We start from the raw sequence: 25,528 nt of genomic DNA on the forward strand, positions 1-25,528 counted from the left end.
TTTTTTTTCTGGGCAACTGTAGTTAATTAAGGATGAGCACCGCCTTTCAAGTCTTTCCTGGATGGCAAGGGCGGGGGTGGGAGGCAGGTGTCCTGGAGCCTCCTGCTGAGGAAAAGCAGTGACCTAGAGGGGCAACTGCTGTTATTCCCATGGATTCATGCGAATTTATCAGGGTTTTCTGTATTTTTTGATTTAAAACCTTTGAGCTTTGCTGCTTACAAGGCTTCTAGAATCATTGACCTGAGGTTGCAAATGGGTTGTCTAAAGCCATAACTGACCCACAGTTACTTTCTTTGGCCTGCACGGTATTTTTGAAAAATGTCTAAACAGTTGCCATTTTTTTTCTTAATTAAGAGAGTTCACGTTAAATTCGGATTTCAAGCTCTTAAAAAAAAAATTCAGGGTCATGACCCATATTGCCACCTGATTACAAGAGGAGCCAAGGACCCACTGCTCCCTTTATATAGGAAATGTATTCCATGTCTCAATTTCCTCATCCCAAAAACAGGGACAATGATTACGCCTATCTCTTTGAATTGTAATGAGCGAAGAAGATGATAAATATAAAACACTTAGTGCCTGGCATATAGTAAGTGTCGGAGTCTCCACTCAACCCAATTTATTTAAATTCCTATCAGCCCTTATATGCCTTTGCATTTGTGACCCTTCGTATAAGCCATGCATAAGATAATAGACCTAGAACTTTCTAGAAAGCAAAAGAAGTTGGAAAGAGCTAGCACCTTCCTGCCAGAAATTTCTGGCCCTAGGGAATTTAAGGTCTAAGGAGGACCAAAACTAATCCACTGAGGAAAAGAAATAAAGAGGCCAAATCTGTCATGCATTATAGACTTCAGAGAGCACTTGCGTTGCTAAATTTTGTAGTGTATGTTGAAGCTTTGTGATTTTCCCTTCTGTTTATGCTCTATCTCCTTTGTAACTGGGAATACGAACACTCCTTAGAAAACCTCCAAAATGTTAGATGTGTTTAAGAAAAAGTAAATAAAAGGTTCAAGACAAGATTGTGCCCCTGAAAAGTCTCCAGTAAGACCTAGTAATGATGGGATCTTGGGACGATGGTGGGGCTCAGAGCCAAAGGCCAGGAAAACTCCCAGAGATGTCACTGGTGCAAAAAAAGGTGACTCCATCAAAGCACAAGGACAGGACTCATGGACAGAAAGAGCTGCACTGGGGTTGTGACCAGTAACTGATTATATACCCTTAGGTTGGGAGGGGGTTAGGGACAGCGTAAGTTTCCAAGGAATTTTGGAAGCAAGGGAAACACCATTTCTTACTGGTTGTTAAGACCTCAGTCATGAGACCCTTCAGATGTACATCAGGGGCCATAAGCTTGGAGTATGAGTCCCAGCACATATCTTGGGGGACTTGAGATAAAGGAAGTTTCCAAAGGAATTTTTACATGTTCAAGTGGACTTACAGGATCCTGGGGAGTGGGAGGTGGGGGGGTCCGGATAATGTTAAGCCCAGATTCCTTTTTGCCCCTAACAAAGTGTCATCTTCAGGGCAGCCGAACTCCTAGAGGGATGTCACTCTGACTGTTTCAAGGACTTGTCAATGGGCTGTAGGGAGTAAGGGAATTTTTCATATGCCTTAGTTTCCCACATCACCATGGCAAGCATTTAAACCCCTTTCCTTTGTTCTTGGGTAACCAGGAGTGTCCGAGAAATATCACACATGCTCCGTCTGGGGGTGTGCTAGCTTGTACTTTGCTGTCAGCTTGGGTTATGCTCCCTCATCAGTAACACCATTAATCATGTGAAAGGAGCGTGGGCCTGAGCAACCTGTCAGGGGAGAAAGGCCAGTGGAAGAGGTGTGCACGGTCACCAAGGACTGACCCGTCTTACTGTGCTGGGTATTTTCCCAGATCCCCTCTCCACCTTGCTCTGTGACCTGGGAGACTGACCTATATGGACTGTCTCATTGGGCTTTCTTGCCCTCCAGTGCTGAGCTGGAGTCAACCAATGAGAGGCTTTGGCAGGAGGTCAGAGAGAGGGGAAACGTGAGGTCCGACGGTCCCTCTCTGTCGGTTCCTACAAGCCACTTGTGTCTCCCCACCCATGGTGGTTCCTGACACATGGCCCTCACCAAACAGCTATTCTCTTTGAGTTCCAAGAAGTGCTCTCTTCCCTTTGCCTCTTCAGGCAGGTCAAGAGCTCCCATGTTGCCAGCCCAAGGATATTATATCATTCTTCATTGGTTTCCCTTATACCTGCTGGCGCCATTGACATAATCGCTTTGTTAAACTCTTAATTGTTCCAGCGTGAACGTGGCATTGGTTTCTCGCCAGGACTCTGATAAACCTGTCTACTTTATACTACCCATTACCACTGATATCTTGCTTGTGTTTAAGAACAGTCCTTTCACATTTTTCTCAACCATGTCCTTATAGGTAAGTTACTGGGTTTGACTGCATTGCTGTCTGATAAGCAACGCTTGGTCAGTTGTAAGGGATAACACCTAATGTTTACGTAAAGGCAGTTCTGATATTCTTTATACACTCTCAGCAAGTAATTTTATGCCCTGAAACCAAGCCGTGGAATAAACCACTGAAAGTAGCAGATTTTAAATTTCATTCATTCATTTATTCATTCTTTCATCCATCTATTCCTTCCTTCCTTCATTCATCAGTCATCAGTCATTAAACATTTATCATGGCCCTATTATGTGCCTGGCACTATGCTAGGAATCGAGTAAAATATGTTCCCTGCCCTAAAGAGGATTATGACAGTGGGTGGTAGGAGGAGAGGCAAGGGGCCAGGCAAGTAAACCAGCGAAATAATGCGTTTTTCATGCTGTTACGACTGACATGTGACAGGCATTGGGAAGTGTGGTATGTCCTCTTTGAAGAAGGGGGATCTGACACTCTGGGTATTGAATGATGAGCTTTTGCCAAGAAAAATGGGTGGCAAAAGCAAAAGGTAGCAATATTGAACATCTTGGTGTTTTTGGTGAAATACGAACTGTTCTTGATAACCAGAGCAGGGTTTATGTTATTTGACCCTATGCTGGGTTCCTGTGGGATTGGGAGAATTATAAAATACAGAAACCTCAGCTCTATCCCAAACATTTTGATTTAATTGGTCTGAGGGCTGGCTGGGCCATCAGGAATTTTTAAATTTTCCAAGGGGATTCTAAAGTGAAGCCAGGTTTAAGAATCACTGACTAAAAGCACAGTGAAGCATAAAATAGGAATAAGGTGGGGGAAGGGGTGTTAGGCAGGGGTCATCACAGAGAATTATACGTGCCCTCCTAAGGAAGATGCATGGAAAAAAAAATTTTTTTTTCTGGTCGCGATTTCCAACATCTTCCTTTTTCACTCTTCCTTTTTTCCATCTGTGTCCAGGTTCTCTTGGCTTCTCATACGGTGTAGACAAAAGCATTAGAAATGTTTAGAATTTAACACATCATCTAGGTGGCTAGAAATCAGAACATTTATGCCGTGGACTGTATGTAGGGCCCACCCCTGACTAGCCCCGTGACCTTCAACAAGTTATTTTCTATGCTGTTGCGCCATCTGCAAAACTGAGACAAATATCTGGTAACTCAGAGGATACTGGGAGAGATAAAACCTGTAGGGCAGTCAGTGCCTGGCACATTGCAAGCCCTTGGGAATAGTCACTTTGTTATTATTATCTGAACCTGCTACTTAAAGGGAACCTGGGGAATTGTTGGAAACAAACAAAAAAATACACTTCCACAGAAAAATAGTAGCACTCAAATAGCTACTAGTCTCCAAAGAGGACCCATTTTGACTCTAGAATGTGGCAGACAGGACTCCCGAGGCTAGGTCAAAAGAAGTCTTATAGCTTCCTCTTGGGGCTCTGGGAATATCAGTCCAGGCTTGGCTCCCCTGAAATGTCCATGCTGTGAAGATGCCCACACTAGCCACCAGAAAGGCAGCGTGGGGAAACAGAGATGCCTGGCCAGCCTTTCTTCCAGCCACCATAGTGAGGTGCCCGGACATGTGCTTGAGGAAGCCATCTTGTGCAGCTGGTGCTGTTGAGCCTTCAGATGACTCCAGCCTTAACTTCCAAATTTGACTGTGACCCCATGAGGGTCCCCAGGCAAAAACTGGCCAGCTGAGACTGGCCAACAAACTGACCCATAAAAAAACATCGTTTTCCATCACTAAGTGTAGCGTTTGGTGCAGAGATCATCTTACTCTGAAGTATATCCCCAAGGAGCACTTGAGTCAGGTCTGAGGAGAGTAGATGGTGGCTGGCTGCCCTCAGCATCAACATTTCAAGAAGCTGCAAAGCTTTGGACCTTCTGCTACATTCTATAGTCAAAAGTGAAATCACAGGGCTGGCCCAGGTTCACTGGGAGGGGATCGCTTCAGGGCATGCATACAGAGGCCATGCATACGGAGGCCATCTTTGGAGACTAGAGCAGATAAAAAGAGGGCCACCCCTTCTGCGTAAGGCTAGCTTTTTAACTGGCTGTCAAATCATTACACCTTGCAGCCCAATTATTTTATCCATTCTGTTCATTGAATTCTATTCAAAGAAAGACACTGAGAGCTGCCAACCCAGAGGACCAAAGAATGAACTGAATAATCTGTCAGCAGCTTTCCAGGGCTGAAGGACCCTGCACCACTGATATCCCTCAGTTTGTCTGCACTGTAGCCAATTATGATCCTGCCTTAGATTCTAATATTAAGGAAAACTACATATTCATCAGTATGGCAAATGATTATTTCTTCTGTCATTATTTTTTAAAGCAGAATTAAGGTCTCAAAAGAGAAAAGAAATATCTGCCTCTGTTTTTATGTTTTGCCTTGTGTAACTCGGAGACGGTGTGTTTTGGAATCGCATTAATTAATGCAATTAATTAATTAACAGAGACACTCATGTTCTGGTTAACTTTGCCTGTTTGCCTGGGTTAAGATTATTCCCACCACACCCACCACACTCTGACCAGTAGGGAGCATTTAAGATTGGTGTAATAACTATACTTCCTTTAGTCTAACACATACTTCTTTTTTTAAAAAAAAATTGACTATGTTTTAGAGTAGTTTTATGTTTACAGAAAGTACTTTGAGCAGAGGAAGATCCCCCCCCCACCACATGTCCTTTCTCCACCACCTCCTCTCTCTCTCTCTCTCATGCACACACACACACACACACACACACACGCACGCACGCACATACAGTTTTCCCTGTTATTAACATCTTGTGATGGTGTGGTCCATTTGTTACAATTGATGAGCCAATATCGGTACCCTATTACTAACTAAAGTCCATAGTTTACATTACGTTCTCTCTTCCTGTTGTACATTCTTTGGATTTTGACAACTATACCATTATTTGATTATTTGACAACTACATCATTAAGTATCCACCATTACAGTATCATACAGAATAGTTTCGCTGCTCTCGGAAACTATGCTTGGTCTGATTTATTTCGTTTTCACATTTTAATGTCTCAAAATGGGGATATCCAAGTACCAGTGATGGCTATAATTCATGCAATATGTGTTTTTCTTCCTTCCTTCCTTCCTTCCTTCCTTCCTTCCTTCCTTCCTTCCTTCCTTCCTCTTTCCTTCTTCCTTCTTGCACTTGAGAGACTGCTGTTAAAATGACAGCACCTTTTACAATTGACGGAATCTTAGTATTCAGGAAATGTGGTAGTAAAAAAGACCTTGGTTGGAGACTCACTTCTCCTCTGTTGCTTGTCGCCTAGAGTGACCAACAGGATCCATTCCGTTCTTCCAGCTGGAGAAGTGGGTGAAGTTTCCTGATGTAGCAGAAACTTGGTCTCCCTGCAGCCCCCTCATGCACACATCATGTTCCTCCCCGAACACACAGCCCTGTTTTGTGCTCTGAGGCATGGTGGGTTTCCTATTTTCTTCTGCACATCCACCTTCCTCCATCTGTCTTCCCCCTGTTCTCTGCCCCTAGAGACTGACCTGTTTGGATTGCATCAACAATTTCCTCTTGCTCCCTTTTGGCTTACCCGTGTTGTAACCATGAGGAGTCCAGCAAAAGAATGGAAGAAGGGAGGAGGGTGTGGTCTTGTATGGATCTTGATTGGAATAAAGCAATTTTGCAAAGGAACATTTGATGCAATTTGGGAAAATTGAATAAGGACTTGGTATTAGATGATATTAATAAAACATTATCAATTTTTTTGTATGATAACAACCGCTGGGTACTATTAAAAAATTGTTCCTATCTTCTAGCAATACATATATATTTGCAGGTAAAATTATATGACTGTGGGATTTACTTTAAAATAGTCCAGGAAAAAAATGGACAGTAGATAGATGAAACCCATACAGCAAAAAAAAATTGCAATGCTGAAGCTTGGTGATGGGTACGAGGGGGAGACAAAGTTCCTGCTCCGGAAGCTGATTGTTACCTATCCCTCTGATTAAGTTTGGTAGATAGGCTTCAGATTGTCAAAACAGAAAGTCTTGCTTTCTCCTTAGCCAGCAAGGAAACACTCACTAGGGGTGGAATGCATCCAGAAGAGTGGTTTGTATTTAGAAGGCCCTCAGGTTAATAGACCACTGGGGTCTTCCAGCAGCTCAGCCAACTTTCTACTTAGCTTGTCCTGTAGACCTGTAGAAGCCAATGGTTAATGGTTTGTAGTTCTAATGCATGTGCATGTGTGTGTGTGTGTGTGTGTGTGTGTGTGTGTGTGTTGTGTCCGCATATGTCGAGGGAGGGAAAGGATTAGACCTGAGAAGGACACCAACTTCTCACAGTCTTTCTAGAAAGTTTCCTAAGTCAGCCATTATCTACTTGGTGGCCCGGCAGACTACTCATTTCTTCAGTCCACCCATGCAGGATTGCCTCTTTTCATATCATGGTCTGCTGTTCAACTGGAAAAAATTGTGAAGCAGCCCCTCATGTTCAGTATTCTCATCGTAGGGTAATCCCTATGGCAAGTTGCAAGCTTTCTGAGACTACCTTTTAGAAGGGCATAAACTCAACCCAGATGACCAATTGTCAAGGAGCTTATCCATCTGACTGAATCTCTCATCTAACCCTAATAGTTCCTGATCTGTGATGCTAAGCTTTTTTGAAAATCTCTAGGTAAAAGAAATAAGTTCTCACCTTTGTTTTCAAATTGTGAGGCATCTAATTTTATAAATAGATGGCTCTGTTTCAGAAGAGTCAGCTGAAGCTTGCACCTGTAAACTCATTAATCAAAGAGGGACAAGAAGAGTCACAGTATTAAATAAAGAGGCAGAAATGTGGGGGAGTCAAGTGCAAATGACATGCTAAGGTAAGAATAGGTCAAGGGTAGAGGAACCCAATGGGAGGGTGGAGAATCCTGAAAATTATGGCTGATTATTAAAAATTTGGTAATTAAAACGGCACTTAGTCAACCTACCTAATTATTGTGACATATAGGAGGTGCCTCATACTCAGTATTTTTCAAAAAGCAAATTGTACATTTTGTAAATTCCTCTTAAAATTAATAGGTAGGATCAGACAGCTGAATGCTCATCTAATCCAGCGAAGGGAAAACTGATGAAGTGAACAAATTCACAAGTTAGAGTCAGGACACAAATTAGGATCTAGATCTTTGAACTCTTGATCATTTTTTTTTTTTTTCTCAAACAGATTAAGACAGAAAAAGAGCCAGGAGCACACAACCTACAGAATCTCAAAGTTCTACAAAGCAAGGTAAAGTTCATCCCTTAGCTAGAGTTTGGAGGTCTATTTTTATTTTTTACTGTTATCTTTAAATACCTGATAAACACAAATGAGATTAGTAGAATCATATTCTCTATCAGGTAGGAGTTTGTCCCCAGAGTCAGCAGCGCTCAGAGCCAAGTTCCCCATGGAAAGACACTGGTGGCCGTGGAGGCGTATGAGAAAGGTAGCAAGCTGAATTCTCAGCTGGTAGGTCAGACAGGCCCAACGGTCTAGTATCAAAGCGATGACTGTCTGAGGCTCAGTTCCACTTAGACAAACTCAGGCACCAGGAGGAATTCTCTCGTGTTCCCTAACCTATGAAATATCTTTGCCCCATAGTCAGGCACCCAAAGACTCCCTTCTGTACTTTCCCTTTGGCTTTTCTCCGTGCTTCTCCATGATTGCTGAGTTTGCAATTAAACAAAAGCACAAAACTATGCAGATCAATGCATCTCTCGCACATCACGGTGCTGGTATATTTTTACAATCTGGGATGTGATCCTTTGATTAAGGACTATGTCCCTGCTAGCTTCTAAGCTTCTCATGGGCCACAACAACCATGTCAGCCTTGGCTCATCACGGCTCGCAGGACCCAGCAGAATATGGGCACAGGGTAGGCTCTGACTAAGCACTTACCAAAAAGAGGAGAGGCCTTACCTTGTGAGAGAAAAAATAGACTTATTTTTCTCGTAAATCTTACTATTGACTATTCCTAATCCCACCTGCATCTATAAACTTTCCCAACCTATTGGCTCCTTCCCATTAGAATATGAAGACACTCAAGGCCTTATCACTTTTAAAAGAAACGCTTTCCTTACTACCACACTTCCCCACTCACCGTTCTGCTAGTAAACTTGTCAGGACTTGGCCATACTCACTGTTTCCTCTTCTTTTCCACTCACCACTCACTCTTGAGGCTGCCAGCACGTCACTGGACGTGGTTTTTGCCAAGCTTACCAATGACCTCCCCGTCGCCACACCCAGTGGGTACTTTTAGGTACTTCTATCCCTTTATCTCTCCACAATATTTGGCAGTATTGACTATTCTTATTAAAACTTGTTTCCTTTACCTTACAGGACATCACACCCTTCTGCGTCTGCCGCACCCCATCTCTTACTTACTTCTCAGTCTCTTGTGTAGGTTACTTCATTTAATAGTCATTTCACTGTTGTTAAATAGTCAACAAATAGTTAATAAGAATATTGTTAAACATTGTCGACTATTTAACAAGAAGACATGAAAAAGTAAAGGCAGAGTTGGCCAAGAGCTTCTCCCTAGGTTTAACTTCGGCTTATGCCGAAGTTATGAACTTGCTCTTCTTCCTTGTGCCTTCCTACTTCTCCGTTTGGGAAAAATGATTAGGATTCCCTTCATTTGTTTTGATGCCAAGGATGAGATTGGGGTGGCAGCTAGCATCCTGCGTTTTCACTGCTTAGAATAGTGGGTAACGGTAAGTGCCAGGCAAGGGAACACCAGTGACTATGGCCACGCTTGAGCCATCGTGACAAAACTCCCTTCAAGATGGCGGAGTCGCCGGGCATGGGCAACTCTATAGCAGAGTTGAAAGAAAAATGGAGATGAAGGTTTACTGCCAGAGGCTGAAGTTGAGAATGGGTACGCACAAGGAGAGGCTGAATTGAGTTAGATCTTCAGCATCAGAAAACTTCCCTGGGGAGGTTGTCCCTCCCCTGAGAGGACCCCATAAAAAACTTACATTCTGGGCATGTAAGAATGACTCCATCTCCTCAAATACACCCCCACCTAGAAGATTCGAATAGGTGGGGATAAAGCAATTCTTAACCCAGAACAGGACATCCCTCAGAGCCGGGCCAGGACTGGTCACAGACCACACCCCTCATTTATTCCTAGTGTCACAAGCTTAGCCATCAGCCGGAGAGCTGAAGCCACCCAGGTATAGCCTCCTTGTGCCCGGAAGTCATCCAACACGCTTAAGAAAGATGTGATCACAATACGTGCCGCACCAGGCATTTGCCTTGTGCCCTTACATTCGCTCTCCCTCATTCCCTTCATTTGCTTTGAATTACAGAGGACTGACTCTGGGAAACCTCATGTCCTGGGTGCTCCCGCCTCTCGGCTTTCACTTGGCTTCATCAGTGGGAGGCCCTGACGGGAGATGGAAATGTGGTTGGAAGAAGATACCAAGAGATTTTGCATCCCTTCTTTCTTGGCTTTGGGTTGTGTGTCCAGCAGCAGCTGTGTGGTTCCAGTTCCTGTCACATAGACCCTAAGATGGATACGGCACCCACCAGGTGGCCACAGCTCCTGGAATCTGGTAACAATGCCTCCTTCCTTTGGCCCACTGCCCCCAAAGATAGAAGCGGCTTCCTGCAGTTGCTATTCTTTGAGTTTCCTTACCTTCTTCCTCCGTTTCTTGAGTTCTTCTAATACTTTAGTTACTAGGTCATTATAGTAATTTCCTTCCACCCAACTACCCAGAACAGGCTCTGTTTTCTAGCTGGCCCCTGTCTGGTACGCAGCCCTGGGCAAGTTCCCAAAATGTAAAGAAATCGATCTGCCTCATGACCAATCTCAACACACAAAAGAAACAGATCCAATTACAAAGCAAAACCTGACTAAAGTCTTGAAGAAGCTACAAAGAGATGAGAACACCTTGCCCAGCATGCAACAATCTCCCTCTCAAATCTCCTTACTTGTAACATTCACCCCTGCCGCTTCTCTCACCAAATCTGTGTTGATCTCCTGCCATCTTAAAAACAAACTAAAATGAGCAAAAAAATGTTTTCAAAATACAAAGACAAAACAAACAAAAATCTATTATTTTTACTGAGATTCATTGATGTTAGATATCAAGTGTGTACTTGTAATTGAAAAATAATGATAATTTGCAGTTAATAGCCAAAACCTCCAACTTAAAACAATTAGCCCCCCAAGTAAGCAATGATATCATAAAATAATTTAAAATTTGTATTAATGTAAAAAAAGCAAGAAAGAAGAGACGACATTGGGTCAAAATAAATAATCACTGAAGATAGTATATTTAAATCCCATTATATCAGTAATTATGTTAAACATAAAAAGACTAAATACTCTAAATAATGATTTGGATTGTTCAACTGAATAAACAAACACTAACTGTATACTACTTATAAGAAGAACACAACCACCAGAATAAAATAAATCTACTACAAGATGTGCATAGGTGTGTACCTTTACACTAAAATCTACAGAACTTCACTGAGATCAATGACTAAATACCTCCATTAACAGATGGACAAACCATATTCAAGGATCGCAAATAGTCATTATTATATAGACACTAATGCTCCCTAACCTGGAGAATACTTCAGGGTTCTAATGCTGCCAGATAACAAATAAACTCACTCTCAGGTCATTTTCTTACCTGGTACAACACAGGAACCTAGCTCTGGAAGAATCTAGAGGTACAGTCTTAGAATGTACAGCACTAGAAGCGGCAGTCTTCATAAAGAAGTCTTTCTAGGCAAAAGGTAGGCAACTTGGAATAGGAAAGTGTCCTAGAAGGAAGAACGAAACAAGGGTTAGAAATTAAGATACTTAGGGAACAAATGAGCACAACAGAATCAAAATACAGGTCAGCCCTCCTCCTCTTCAAAAGATACCACATACTGAAGAACATGAACTTACTTCACTGCCCTGGCAGAAGAAGGCACTCTTAAAGGAAGAAACCTACTGAATCACCAAAACTTTTGATAGCTACATTTTTTATTGATCACCCAGTTAAATTCAAGACATTGAAAAACAGAACACAGACAACATCCATATAAATCGATTATAAGATGATGAAAATGGGAATCAAAGAGAACACTCTAAGAAAAGAAAAGCAGGGTCACGCTACATACATTTCAACATGAGTTACATGCCATTAACAGGTATTTGCAGATATGAAGGAACATCTCAAATAAGAAAAATAGAAGAAACTAGGCAGAAAATAGGAATATGTGAAGCAGACGCCCACACTTAGGAAATAACTTTAATAGGAAAGAACCCTATTTCAGAAATGGAGAATAAATTGCAAAGCCCCAAGGGAAAGTCAACTTGATTGAAAATGAATTAAGAAACATTGAGGAGATGAATGAAAACAGTTTAGATAAACAAAGTGAAACAAAGGATCAGAGACAAAGTGTTAAGTATTCTCAGAATAACCATAAGTTGAATCTGTGATGGAGAAAAGCAAAACCATGGGATACAACTAATATTTAAAAGTGTAATCTAAGAAAACTTTCCAGAAGAAAAGAAATTCTGGAATCTACATATTGAAAAGGTCCACCATATGCCCAGGATGGTCAACTCCAAGCCATAACCTAGAAAAAGTTTTAGACTTTAAGAGATACAGAAAAAATAACATGAGCTTTTCATTACAACGGCCAAGTCACTTACAAAGAACAGAAAATTAGATCTAAGACTTCTCAACATCAACATGCAAAGCAAAAAAAAACAAAAAACAAAACAAAACAAAAAAAAAAACAAAAAAATCCTGGAACAACATTTTCTTAAAACTCAAAGAAATAAAGTATGAATCGAGGACTTTTTATTAACCCAGAAAAAGTTCTAGAATCAGTTTAAATGCTGGTATGATACAGCATAAAACAAGTTTAAATGCATAGGAACTTACGGAATATTGTATTCATACGTCCTTTTTTTAAAAATTTTTTAATGTTTATTTATTATTGAGAGACAGAGCATGAGCATGGGAGGGGCAGAGAGAGGAGGAGACACAGAATCCGAAGCAGGCTCCAGGCTCTGAGCTGTCAGCACAGAGCCCGACGCGGGGCTCAAACTCACAAACCGTGAGATCATGACCTGAGTTGAAGTCAAACGCTTAACCAACTGAGCCACCCAGGCGCCCCTGTATTCGTAAGTTCTTGAAAAATCTACTAGAAGATGATGAAGAGATAATTAGGAAAATGTCAAAATTTTGGATATGTTATGTGCAGATGTGTTTTAATATGTTATTATGGTATGTTATTTTATATGTATGTATGTTCTAATATGTATCTATTGTATGTTATGTATATCTATACACACAATGCACACACACACACACACACACACACATTACATAAATATTTGTAGATCTGAGACAAAAACAAACCTAGTAGTAAGGGTAGGAAAATAGCTTGTAAATGTTAAATGTTTTGATAGAGTTATAACAGCACAACTAAAAAAATGGGAGAGAAAGGGAGGGAGACAGGGCAAAACAGAATGAGCTCATTTATTGTCACATAGATAATAGGTGAGATACTAAGAGCATCACTGAAAGATGACAAGTCAAATAGTGGAAGCCTAAGTAAGGAAAAGATAAAATTACAAACATATAAAAGGTATTTCTAGGTAAATACTAGAACAAAAATATAAACCCTTTCTAAATGTCAAAAAAGGAATTTTTTTAGAGTAAAACCAGACTACCTACAAGGGGAAAAAAAAAAAACACCTCACAAAAACATATAATGAAATGTACACAGAGTCAAGTGGACAAACATAAGTAAGAGTGACCTTAAAACACACAACAGTAATGTAGATCCTGTGAATACTTACTAGGCTTTGCATCCTAGTCATTAAAAAGACATCTGCTCAGGCATATGTGGAAAAAGTGCTATGTTAGTTTACATGTAAGCCACAATAAATTCTATAAAGTAAAAGAGTATGAACAGCATTCTCTGATCCCATTACAATAAAACTACAAGTACATAAAATCAATAAAAAGTAAAACCAAACAGATACTTCAATCTAAAAATGAAAAATCTCTATAAACAACTATCATACCAATCAAAATTAGGAATTTCTAAGTAAAACAGTGATAACGAAAATATTAGCTGCATACTGTGGGGTGAAATTGATAATAATAGTAATAATAACAATGATAATAGTTGGTATTTTCTGAGAACTTGATAATTCATATGGGAAGCAGGCATTTTTCCATATATTTAATTTAGTTATAGCCACACCTACACATAAAAATAACTACATGGAAATGTTCAGGCGTGATAATACATTGGTTGGGTAGGGCTTCTGTAACAAAGTTCCACAGACTGGGTGGCTGAAACAACAGAAATTTATTTCCTCACGGTTCTGGAGGCTGGAGTCCAAAAGGTGTTAGCAGGGCTGACCTCTCCCGATGCCTCTCTCCTTAGCTTATAAAGATGGCTGCCTCCTTCCACTGCCTGCACCTAATCTTCCTTCTGCGTGTGTCTGTGCCCTCGGTTCCCCTACACATAGGACACCAGTCATATTGGATTGGGGCCCGTCTCAATTACCTCACTTAACTTTACTTACCTCTTGAAAGGCCTCACCTCCAAATACAGTCACATTCTTAGGTATTGCGGGTTAGGGCTTCAACATACGAATTTTGGGGGACATACATTCAGCCCACAACAGATCATAGACACTGTTTAGTGGGGTCTTTTCTTTCCCCTTTTTTCTTAACTCCCTACTCTGTTTTTCATTCTCACATCTTCACATAACTCTCCCCTCCCCCAAGGTAATCCATGCATGCATATTTCCATCTCCATATCTTTCCAAAACCATATCGATTATAAACAGACATATGCATTAATTTACATTCATGCTTACAAACATATATAAGGGCTTTTTAAATGTACCTAAATCACATATATGATTTACTTCTTCCTGCATTTAATTTTTCTTCTTCAAGCAAACCTTATGAAAATATCTCCGTGAAAAGTCACTCATTCATCCTCAGGGCTGTACAATGTTCCAGGGTGTAGATGTTCCAATTCATTCATCTGTACAAACACCCGAGTACACACGGCCTTGTGCACTGGAGCTTTTATTTCTAGGGACAGATTCCAGAAATGAGGTTTCTGGTTTGAAGGATGTGCGTATTTTTAATTTCAATAGATGCTGCCAGACTGGTTTCCAAAATGGCTGTAACACTTCACGTCCCCATGAGGCTGGACTATCATCTCCCTTTTAAAGCTCAAGAAGCAAGGGGTGCCTGAGTGGCTCAGTCAGGTGAGCATCCAACTTCCGCTTAGATCATGGTTCAGGTCATCATCTCATGGTTTGCGGGTTCGAGCCCTGTGTCAGGCTCTGTGCTGACAACTCAGAGCCTGGAGTCGACTTCGGATTCTGTCTTCATCTCTCTCTGCCCCTCCCCCACTCATGCCCGTTCTCTCTCTCTCTCTCTCAAAAATAAATAAACGTTAAGAAAATTGTTTAAAGCTCAAGAAGCAAAACCGCAGAGGTCAGACACATGCTGAAGCTCATCGGTGGCAGAGCCGGGATGCAGACCATACCCGCCTGCCTTCCAGACCAGGGCCTCTTCTACCCCAAATACTCAACCTCCCGAAGTCACTGGCACTTGTCCCGCAGCAACCAGGTATGTGCACTTCAGGAAAGAGCTGGTTTTCTCTTGAGCGTCTGTCCACTCAGCGGGCAGTGCCCTGTGCAGCCTGCTGGCTCATAGCTGCTGGGCTTGTGCTATTTACAAGGTATAATAGCCCTCCCATAAAAGCATAATGATGTACAATTTGTAAGAATAATGATACTCCAGGAGCAGAAGTGGCTACTAGAGTTTGATGCCACTAAATTTGATCTAAGGGGTCACAAGAGATTGCTAAGTACAATGAGAAATCTAGGGACTCTCCCACCCGACTGAACACACTGTCCAAATAAACATACTGTGAAAAGGGAAGGGGAGAGAGGCAGGTCCTGGGGTCAGTTTTGGTACCAGATCTCTACTCCTGTAGTTATTATTTTTTTGGAAATATTAACAAATCTGCCCTTCACTAAGTCCGGCTTACTTAGTGGATTTTTGAGAGAGAGAGAGAGAGAGAGCGCGCGAATGAAAGCAGCATTAATTTTAAGAATAAACAAGTCGAAGCATCCCTCTGCAGCTGTTGTCAATGGAGTTCATTTTGGGAATCCAATTATGCCTCTGGACATGTACACTGGAAAAGGTTAGCTATAATAATTCAAACAGCACCGCTGTAACAACATCCTTTCCAAATAAATTTGAGAGAAAACAAACAAGTTTCTGTTTTGACCACAGGGGGAAAAATCAGCATGGCATTGGAACGCTTTCACAGTGCAGGGGGAAGAAGTTCCGCCTGTTGGTGAGTTCCGGCAGGAGAGGCGTGAATAATAACATTTCGCTTTCTCCTTGGAAAAATAGAATAGAGAGCGGTCAGGTTGACATGGGAATGGTCAAACAGGGCCAAACCATAAAATGCAACAGGTCTAATTTACACTTGGCTGTGAGCAACGGGATAGGATTCCGGGTCTCTGCCGCAGCCTGGAAGCTTGTAGGAAACTAAGGAGCAGGAAATATCAGAGTTCTGCATGATGGGGCAATATTGTTTAAGATTATATAATCCCTCTAGCTGCCAACTTTCTTTTAAACAGTTCTTTAAATAACTGGTTTTGAATTAAAAAAAATTTTTTTTTGAGAGAGAGAGCGAGTACATGTTAGGGGGAGGGGCAGAGGGGGAGGAAGAGAGAGAATGGGGGAAGGGCAGAGGGAGAGAGAGAGAGAATCTGAAGCAGGCTCCATGCCGAGCACGGAGCCCAGCCCGGGGCTCCATCTAATGACCCTGGGATCACGACCTGAGCTGAAATCAAGAGTCAGACGCTTAGCCTAATGAGCCACCCAGGCACCCCTAAACAACCAAGCTTTTGGTTTTTCTTTTTTCTTTAGTACAGAGAGAGTCATTGGATGAATGCTTTCGCTTGAATTTAAAAATACCTAGAAAGTGCAGATGAGGAAAAACAAAACACAGAACCTACCCTTGTACTTCGAATCTATAGATTGTCTTCTTCAATGCGTCCCATATTTACTCCATTTTTTGCCACTGCTTTTAGCTTTCGACACACTAATGACTTCGATGACAAATATTTGTATAGCATCTTTGACTTTCCTCTAAGAGCAGTCTCTTTACGACTTCCCAGTGGGTAGGCAAAGTAGGTGTAAATACCCCTGATTTGCAGTATACAGAGCAACGAAGTCACCTATGCAGGTCACTTAGCTAGGAATAGACATGAGAAGGACCTAAGCTTCCAGATGCCAGTCCAGCCGGTTTCCATCATAATGAACTTTGTACAAGCAGCAGGTCACAGTCCAAATCAGCGCGTGTCACCTTCCGTACAAAATTCCCCAAGTTGTGGGATAACTACACGGCAATGAGCACTGCTGTTTGAAAAGGATCATGAAGCCATGGTGCCACGTCAGACTGGTTGTGAGAAGAATCATGAGGCCATCAGTGCCGTGATGGATTGGTCATGTCTGCCACAGGTGAGGAGAGGGATGTGTTCATATACATGCTGTGCCTTCCCCAACCGGCAAGTCCCAGGGTCCTTACCATTTTGACTGTCTCTTTACTTGCACCCAACCCCATCAATCCAATAACAGGGTCACTCTTCCTGGACCATATTTCTCAAATAGGATTGAACCCTATTTAACATCATCAGCCTTTTTTTTTTAAATCTCTGTCTACAACCTCCTCTGCTTCCATCTTCCTCGGTTTTTGCTCCCCTACCCTTGTTCATTCATTTCACAAACACCCCCAACACCTTGACCGCTTTCTTACCAGTCTGCCTGACTCCAGGATCCATTAATTCAATCAGTCTTCGAAGACGCTAAACTCTCTTGCTCCTGTCTTTTTACTAACTCTGTTTGAAAATCTCCTACTGTGAATCAATCCAACCAGCCTACTTATAAGCGTGAGCCCCGCTGAAGTAAACGCCACCACACGTAAACCTTAGTGCCATTAAAATTTTTTGATGTTCAGTTTCGGCTGGACTAGCTGTGTTGCTTTTCAAACCATTCCCGCAATGAGCAGCGGACTATCATGCCGCACGTCATGATGGGAACCGTGCCCTTGGGGTTGTACAATGCAGCAGGACCGGTGGTCAGCTTCTCTTCTCATTCTCCTGACTGGTTATTTTAAACCTTCAGAACTTGCCTCAAGTTACCTACTAAATACTCAGTTCCCTCACTCATTAAAAAGGTGACTGCATGGTACGTTAATAATTTGAAATCATGACATGGGGTAGACCTCAGTGTCCCAACCCTCAGCCTAAGGAAGTATCTACACCTGCCTCCATCCTTCTTTCTCCCCCTCCCACCTCTAAACATGGACCATCTATTCTACAGCTGTTCCCTTCTCATCGAGGCTCAGAGCAGACTTTTTTCAGTGATCAATAGTAATTGGTGTATACATGGCCCAGCTTCCTAACCCATGAGGTAGGAAGGACTCTAAAGCATGTGTTCTATATTGTTCCTGGGACTTCTCTGATAGGATAAAACTCCAGTTGCCCCTGATACTAACTTGCTTGAAAAATACATTCTTTTTCAGTGCTTCCTTTTTTCTCCATCTCACTTGGGTACTTCCCCAGAAATATTTTCCAGTATTCCCTCCCAAGCAAATGACTTCAAAGTCAGCTTCTGGGCAAATCCAAACCAAGACTTCCCCTTTGACCTTCTGCCTACCTCTAGTAACAACACACTGCTTTTTTCTTTCCGTGCGAAGGTTCTTGCAAAATAATACCGTGAAGAAATTGTGTTGTGTTACTAGTACAGAGAACCCAAGATGGCTTAAACCAATTAAGGGTTTTCTGTTTCTCACGGAATGATAAATTTGGAGCAGTGAGTTTCTGGACTGATACAGCAACTCCACAATGTCACTGGGAACCCAGGCACCTTCTCTCTCCCCCCTCGGTCATCCTTTACATGTCCTAGGCACCGCATGGTCCCCAAGTAGCTGAATCCCCTTCAGTATCACCTCCTGGTTTGAGGAAGGAAGACAGAGATGGATAAGCAAGAGGCAAAAGTTTCATGTTATCTGAGTCGCCCCTTGGATCAAGGAGCTTTCCTCAAAACACTCTCCAACAACGGCTTACATCTTATTGACCAGAACTTAGATCACCCTTAAATTCAAGGGAGAGTGACAGAGTTTTGTTTTGTTTTGTTTTGTTTCATTTCTTGTTTTTTAAATCAGGACTTTTTGTTTCCTTTAATAATACTGAGGTTCTCTTGTAAAAAGGAAGAATGGATATTGGGGAGGTGAACAGTTATCTCCGTTGCAGGAGTCCACATAACCAGTTGTAATTTCCCAACTACTATCCGCTGCTTTCTACCACTCTATGGAAATCTCTAGGTTAACAATTACTGCCTACCTCCTCTACATAATACACAGTTTTCAGTCTGTTTCTTATTGAGTTACCTGATTTCTCATTGACTCTCCCTATTGTATTTACCACATTTGTACACATTTCCCTGTGTCGAATTGAATCTAAAAGTCCTTATCACACCCACTGGCTCTCCAAGGCCGATAGCTTTATACTAAAGCTAGTCAGGAAGGAATGGAGACCAAAGATACAGTGGTGGGGGGGAAGGCGAATCTCACACTCTGCCCAAATTCCCTCAAATCTGGAGATATGCAGATTTACTTATTGTAGCACATGTGTGCCTGTGCCCGTGCCCACCCCCTCCCTGGGACACTCGTGTGCTTTCACCTCCAGTCCTTTTATTTCTGAGCACTCACCTCAACCTACCGGAACCCACTTTGCTGCATGAACGGGGAATGAGAAGTGCTCCTACGGGTGGAGGAGAATAAATGCCCCGGCTCCCCTGCCTCAGAGATTGACAACTCTGAAGTGTGACGTAACCCAGAGCTCTCTGTGGGACCAGGCCAAAATTAGGTTCCGAGGGGCCACGTTCTGTGGGACTTTGCCTGGGATCACACCTCTGCTTGTCTTCCTTCCCTTCTCTGTCCTGTGAGCCCACTCTCTCACTCATCTTCACTGAGAGTCACTTCCTTAATAAATCACTTGCACGTTTCTGGGGAATCAATGTTAAGACGATTGGGCAATAAATATTGGTCAGTCAGGAGGGACTGAGCAAAACCAAAGAAGGCTTTCCAGATGTGTTACTGCATTAAGATAGCATTTGAGGTTTCTATACTACCGTTTTAAAAATTAAAATGTTGTTTCTGGGAAGTAAATTTTTGCTACAGTTCATTAAGTCTAAAAATTCCAATTGCAATCATTTGCTTAGACGCATAGTTTTTCTGACACTTATCCGTAAACCGTAGATAAAACCGTGTAAATAATTTTAATACAAAAATTGTGCTCTGTACTAGCTCTGTTAATTTTATCATCTCATAAGAACGATTCATTCAAGTTATAGAAATTTTATAAGCAGCTTCTGATCATTCTCTTTGGAGACCCAGGAAGATGTAGATATATCATGTGGCACAAACCCATCCTTTCTTTTCTGGAGAAGACAAAGCACATGGGGCTGAATTCTCAAGGATCTCTTTTGCCTCCCACGTGGCTATGCCAGTCATCAATACACTGCCTCTCACCTCCAAAGTCACCCATTTTGCCTGCCCTGTCATAAGGGAAGTGGACCTCAGGAAAATTTTCCTGTGATGGCCAGGATGATGTGAAGGCTCGTCAGTAGAGGGCACTGAAATAATGCTAGAGAAGGAAGAGGTTCTGGTGTCTCCCTTTGGTTGGCCTCGTCGTGTTCCCCCCAAGTGGGTGGTTTTTTGTGGCAGTGTCCCCATAGCCCGTAACAAGAGTCACCTGCTCACAGAGAGTTTAGCAGCCCTCCAAAGGATGGCGAAGGAGTTCCCCAGGCAGCCAGCTCATTTTCTGGTAATTCCCTGATGACAGCTTCTTCCCAACGTGGCAACAGTATCCCCACCACAATTTTAGGTAGCGTCTCAGAACCCTTCTAGCAAATCCATCGGGTGTCCCAGCTGGCTTTTTAGAAAGTCAATGGCACCCACCCCCACGACTCTTGGAAGCTTCCTGGTGAGCTTGCTTTGCAGCCCAGCAGATGGCTCTCTACCCGCCAGCCTCAGCCTCATCCGCTGACTTTGACATCACAGAACAGCCAACTTCTCTACCACCCCGTGGGTTTCAACCACAGCCTTGCCAACGAGGTCTGAATCCCAGCCTTGAGGAGAATACTCCCCTCCCAAGTTTGTTCCGTCCTCAGGTACCCCTCCTCAGCCCCAAGGTATCCTTAGGAGTTCTTTTTTCTCTCCTCTTAGTCAATTTTCTAATACTCCATTCCCCTGTTGATAACTTTTCCTGTTAGACTTCTCTTGTTCTGTTGTCTGATAGGACTCTAACTAATAGACTGGCTAAGGAATGCAAAATACCTAAATCTTAAAAGTTGAGAGTTCCCTAAATGTGTGAGCTCTTTGAAGAAGGTTTTTTTTTTTTTTTTTTAAGATACTTAAATAGGTTATGCCCTTTAAATCTCTTTTTCTAAGGTTGATCTTGAACTCTTTAAATGGTTTTCAATTTAAGGCAAAAGAAGTTGCCGGCCCGAAGACTGACAACTCAGATTTTTTTTTTTTTTTTCTATTAACCGCATGGCTCTATGGCTAATATAAAAAACCCAAGCTGTCACTCTAGGAGTACCCAATGCTGGGCACTTTACAAACAAATCTCATGTTTAATGCTCAGAAAAGCCCTGGAAGGTCAGGATCATCATTCCTGTCTTAGAGATAAGGAAACGGAGGCTCCGAGATGTCAAATAATTTGCCTGGTATCACATGGCTGGTATGCATTCCACTTGAGATTTAAGCTCCTATGTATGGATCCAAAGCCTTTTCCCTTCCTTCCATGGCATCTCATGTAGGCACAAAATAAATCTTTGCAGATCATTAGGGTTTTTCTTTTTTCTTTTTTTTTTTTCATTCTTCCCTTAGCATTAGATGAATACCTGCTGTTCCCGGTTCTATACCTCATGCTAGGTAAATAAAAAATTGAAAAGACCCAGCACTTTTGCCCTCAAGTGCTTTCATTTTAAAAGCACTTTTTCCATCCACCTGGTTGTGAGCCTTCAGTGCACTTTAACCCTTTTAAAGAATCTCAAATTCCCAACCAAGCCAGGAGCAGGGGTGGCACTTTTCCAAAGTTGCTGTGGGCCACCTCCTGGTTGCAGACTCAGTAACACTCTGTATTTGATTTGCCTGCTTTTTCTCCTGCCTTTCAGGTCCCTGTGCCTCAGAGCTCAGCCTCAGCCTACTCTCTTGGAAGCTGGTGCATTTGGGGGCTGCTTCTCCCTCCTCTGACCTTCACCTCTTTCCCTTTCCTTCTCCATCTGAGCTGCTAGGACCATCAGGCTCATCTCTGACGGTCCACATTCCATGACCCATTACCACTACTTCTGAACCTGCCTCCCTAGTCAGTCAAGAGTATGAGCTTCTTCTGGGTGGGGAATGTCTATGTCACCAGGACTCAGATTTGGGGGCAGTTCTGATCCACCTGGGGGTAAAGCAGGCCAGCACCTTTGTAGACGTAGCTCCCTGGCCTCCTCTGGCCTCAAACAGGGCATGTTGTATGTCTTTCCTAAATGCCCTTTGCTTCCTGTCTTGAGTCTTCTTCTATTACCCATAAGGCCACCCTTCACTCCAGTTACCTGGATAGGTTCTACTCACCTTCCATCTTTGGTTTTAGCATTAACTCTTCCCCACACCCTGTGTCAAGCTCAAGGACCTGGGCTTTCACTGTGCTCCCCTGCAGCACTGGACGGTAATGGTTGATTCCTTGCATCTCCCCACAGGGATTGGAAGCAGCGACCATGTTACATTTGTATGCATCCGGGTACCCAGTGCTGTGTTGCGGGGTAGGTACTTAATAAATACTGCAGGGGGTGAGACAGAATGAGAGGGAAGAAGAGAGAAAAGAAGACAGGGAGGGAGGGAAGAAGGAAGGATGAAGAGAGGAAAGAAAGGGAAAGGAAGGAAATATATTCTCTGTCTCTCTTTTAGCCACTTGCATGGCATTTTATCATCTAGATTAGATTGAGTTGATCAACTGATCATCCAGAAACATGGTTTTAGGTGCTCCTGGCTGAGCCTCTGTTCTAACCAGTGACCTCACTGAAACACAGAAGGGAAGAACCCCACCACCGTCACCACCACCACAACGGAAATGACATCAAGCCATAGTTAACATTTGGTGAGCTCCCGTTATATACCAGGGCCCATGCTCAGCATCTCCTGTGCATCATCTCATAAATCACTGCAACTATCCAATGAGTAGACACCATCCCTGTTTCCATATAAGGACACTGAAGCTTAGCGACGCGAAGGGACTCTCCAAGGTCGCACTGCCCATAAATAGCAGTGCTGGGATATGAAATCAAGCCTCTGGGCACCCAAACCAAGCTCCAAACCATCACACCACGTCCTGTCTCTAAGGAAGTCCTGTACCTTTTCGCGCCCAGAAGGCACATAAGGCAGTAACATGAAGCCTAAAGACAGACGCTTGTCAACTTTGATCAATAAAAGGTATTTAAAAAATCCACAAAACCAAAAGTGAGCCAATATGTAATGACATTTCCTTTTACAGGTAAAGGAAAAGTCACACCCAGGATGAAATCCACCTGCTTCCTGGGTGGGGGTAGGAGGTGGAATAGGAAAAAAAAGAAGTGAACAGAATCATTTGCACACGTTTCCACTAAACTGGAGTAAAAAATAACAAAATGGCCATTGCACTCAACTGGGAGGCGTCAAATAGACAGTCACAACAAAAATATTGCAATAGGGAGGCTTCTGGGCAGAATCAATTCCCTAGAAGCCTGGCGGGGTTTTTGTCTCAGGGCATAATGCATTCCTCCAGTGAACAAGTCCCCCCTACGCTAAATGGGGCCAAAAAACATTCCAGGGAGAAGGTACCTTCATAAGGAGGGCAGTTGAATTTTGAACAGCAATGAAACAAGCTTCACAAGAGTTGATTTCAGAATGAAATGGCTTGTATGATGTTCACGGTGACTCTCGGTGCATCAAAATATAAAATGCTGCTTTGCATGCCTTTCAACAGCCCATTTGTCTGTAATACTGCGATGCTTTGACAAGCATGTGATGTGAGGAGGAAATAACACACGAAGGGAGGTGGGCTGCCTGGGGACCTCTCACAGGGGAGTCCCTGTGACTTGCTTAAAATCATTCAAAGAGCAAGGCAAAACGACGTGTCTTGTGTCTCTCCCCTAACCGTTGTCTGCGATCTCCTGGAGAGGGCAGGATGAGGATTTTCAGCTTTGAGCCCTCAGCTTCAGAAACTCTCCCACCTTGGTTCTGCACATATGAAATTTCAGAATGGTTCATTCTCAAGTGATTTCATCATTCTCAGAGTGATTGGTCCCGTGTGGGCTGACAGGTCAGTCATTTACTTAGATGCAGACAGAAGGCAGTAGAACACCACGAGAAGTATTTACTCCCAGCCCCCTGTTCTCAAATAGGACTACACATAAACCACTCATGGCACATTGTTCGCCAGAATGGCCACCACCCTTTCCCCCTCCCTATATGCATGCCCTTTGCATTGTGGCTTTCCTCCCATCGAGAAATAAAGTTGATTTCACCTCTCTTTTGAGTGTTGTGCCCGGCTTTGACAAATAAGATGTGGCAGAGGTGACACTCTGGTGTTTCTGAGCCCGGGCCTCAGGAACCCTGCCTTCTCCCTCTTCCCCACACTTCCTTGGCATCTGACTCCATCGTGAGACTAAGCCCAAGCTGACCTTCTGGAGGAAGAAAGGCATGTGGACCAGGGCTGAGTGAGCCCAGTTGTTGAAATTAAAGCCTGAAAGATATGAGAAAACCCAGCCAACGGCAGCAAACCTGTCCACCTGGCCTGCAGCAAGCACGGCGCACAAAGGAGCCCTGACAAGACCAGATTACCCGGCTAAGCCTCAGCTAAATTGTTGACCCATAGAGTCATAAGCTAAAGACATGACTGCTGTTCTGAATCTCTAAGTGTGGTGGTTTTTTATTTTCCTTTTTATGAATAATAGGTAACTCCCATACCATCTCAGAATTAGTTCTGTTATTGCTGGGAAGGTCTAATAACTATCTCTCCCCCAGCGCGGCGAGCCGGGAGAGTCTGAAGTATCATGGGCTCAGATTCTGTGGCTCGGGAACTAAAATCGGAGCCTCTACGAGATGGAGCTTGGGAGACTCTGTGAACAAGATCACATCCAGGGGCAGAATATAAGTCATAAGCGTGGTATCTGAACGCCAGATGGCAGTGACTATTTCGGAGAGTGGGTAGGGATCGTGAGTGAAAGAGGTGAAAAGGGGGAGGCAAGGAAAGGTGGACCCCTCAGCAGCTGCTTCCTCCGCTGGCTGTGTGCTCCATGAGAAGAGACAATGCTTGGCTTTCTCCCCAGGATCTAGCACCCAGGAAGAGCTCAAGAAATGTGTAGAGCTGCTCCGTGGCCTGACAATCCTTAGTTGTGACTTGCCTCTCTGCCTCTGCTGCTGAGGAGACAGGAAGGGTGACGCTTTCTTTCCAGAGGGACTATGAGCAAATGATCACGGGACCCGCTACTTTTTTAAAAATTAAGAAATGTTTATATGGCACTTTCTATGGGTTGGTATTACTCTAACCACCTAACAAATAATTATTTAATTGTGTTAACGGGCATAGGAGGTAGGCACAAACCTTATCCCTATTTTCCCCATGAAGAGCCGAGGCATCGAGCATTATCTAGTTTGACCAAGGACGTGAAGCTGGTAAGTGGCAGAACCAGCAGTCGGGCTCTCGAGTTTATGTGCTGGCATCTCCTTATTCGGCCTCTCTTGAAATCACCACAATTAACATAGAGGCCGTAGAGAGCGCGTAGGTCATCCCCTTCTTTCTCTACGTGAGGATGTGTGGGCCCAAAAACCTTACGTTGACTTTCTCAAAGTCACTCAATTAATGGCAGCTTCCGTGCACACAGTTTGGTGTCTCCCCTTCTATACCACGCTGGTAATGTGAAAAGCTCTCTCGTGGGCATCTTTATTTCCAGAGAGGTTCGGAATGTTAAGACTCATGAACGCTGACGTTTGAAACCAAGAAAAGATGTCAGCTAATA

Source organism: Panthera pardus, unplaced genomic scaffold (genome assembly GCF_024362965.1).
Source record: "Panthera pardus isolate Hobbes unplaced genomic scaffold, ASM2436296v1 HiC_scaffold_16, whole genome shotgun sequence".
Lineage (NCBI taxonomy): Eukaryota > Metazoa > Chordata > Mammalia > Carnivora > Felidae > Panthera > Panthera pardus.